The sequence below is a fragment of the Dromiciops gliroides genome, chromosome 1, assembly GCF_019393635.1.
Source record: "Dromiciops gliroides isolate mDroGli1 chromosome 1, mDroGli1.pri, whole genome shotgun sequence".
Lineage (NCBI taxonomy): Eukaryota > Metazoa > Chordata > Mammalia > Microbiotheria > Microbiotheriidae > Dromiciops > Dromiciops gliroides.
Genome location: NC_057861.1, coordinates 536,683,821 through 536,685,645, shown reverse-complemented (window position 1 = coordinate 536,685,645; position 1,825 = coordinate 536,683,821).

Sequence of the window (1,825 nt, the reverse complement as noted above, 5' to 3'; positions counted from 1 at the left end):
GCTAAAGAAGTCATTAAGAAGTGGCCAGTCTACAGGTAATGAGCCTTTCTGTACTTAGTCTAGTTTTCAGAGAGTAGGTGCTGTAAATGCACTGTTCCATTGTTTTAGTCATACCTGACTCTTCATGACCCCATTTGGGGTTTTCTTGGCAAAGATACTAGAGTGGTTTGCCATTTCCTTCCCCAGCTCATTTTACAGATGAGGAAACTGAGGCAAACAGGATGAAGTGACTTGCCCAGGATCACACAGTTAGTAAGTGTCTGAGGTCAGATTTGAACTCAAGAAGCTGAATCTTCTTGACTTCAGGCCAGGTACTCTTTACTGTGCTATCTAGCTACCCCTTACTTCCATTCGACACTTTTAGCCACAATGCTCTAGTATCATACTATAGAAATGATCCCTGAAAATTTAGTCCATAGGTTACCAACAGTCAGTGAATTTCCTGGTTAGTTTTTTTTTTTAATTGCCTAAGAAAAGTCAATGTTTAAAAAAACAATCCAGGACTACTGTATGTATAATGACAATCAGGACATACATGATAAATTTAATCATTATAAATTGTGTTGTGCTTTAAGGTAACAATGTGGTTTGCATACTCTATTTCATTCGCTCCTTCCCCTCTAAAGTTATCTTGTACTGCAGAGAGCCAACTCAGATGGGCTGGCCATGTTGTTCAAGTGTCAAATGTACATTTGCCTATTTAATGGAGAACCCACACAGGGCAAGCACTACAAGGACATGTTCAAGGTCTCTGTGAAGAACTTGGAATCAATTGTGAGACATGGGAGACACTGGCACAAGACTGTCCAGCATGATAGCCTTGCATCAAAGAAGGCACTGTGCTCTATAGCAAAGAAGAATTGCTATAGCTAAAAACAAAACAAAACAAAACAAAATAAAAACCCATGAGATTCACAAGGTTAGAGACATCTCCATGCCAAATATTCATATGGACTATTTGTGCTCAACCTGTGGTAGAACCTTCCAAGCTTGTATTGGTCTGATCAGCGACAGTCAGACAAACTGTATCTTGACCCCAACATGGTGATGTCTCTTTTTTTTTATGGGGCAATGGGGGTTAAGTGACTTGCCCAGGGTCACACAGCTAGTAAGTGTCTGAGGCTGGATTTGAACTCAGGTACTCCTGAATCCAGGGCTGGTGCTTTATCCACTGCACCACCTAGCCACCCCATGGTGATGTCATTTTAATCCTCTTCAATATTGAAGGCCAACAACCAACCTTGTATCTACTCTGTATTTTAATTGAGCTTCGCTACCCTCTGAGGTTATTATTCCAAGCAGTATGTCTCTTATTTCATAGAGGATTCAGAGAAGCTAAGGGACTTCTGCATTGTCACAGAACTAATAAAGGGAGTCAAGTAGGATTTGAACCCAGGTTTTCCTGATTCTAGGCCCAACATTCTATTCTTTTACTCTACACTCTCATTCCACTGTGCCACAACCGAGCACTCCAAAGGAGTGAATGATTTTCCTTTTGCATTGCCTTAGAGAGGCAGCATGGTATAGCAGATAAAGAACTAGGTTTTGAACCAAGAAGGCCTGGGTTCAAGTCCTGCCTCTGACACACATTGGCTGTGTCAATTGGCCTTGCCAATTCATTGAACCTCCCAGTGTCCTAGGCAACTTTTTACCACTATGTTCCAAAGAAAGTGTCAATCAGTGTTGTTAGAGGAGATTTCCTTATCCAAAAATTCCTAATACCAGTGAAACCAAAGGTGCAGTCCCTATTGTCTTGGAGGTCAATGACTGAAGTTATTCCTAGGAGTCTCCATTCTAGGCAAAAACAACTGAGGCCCTATCTATA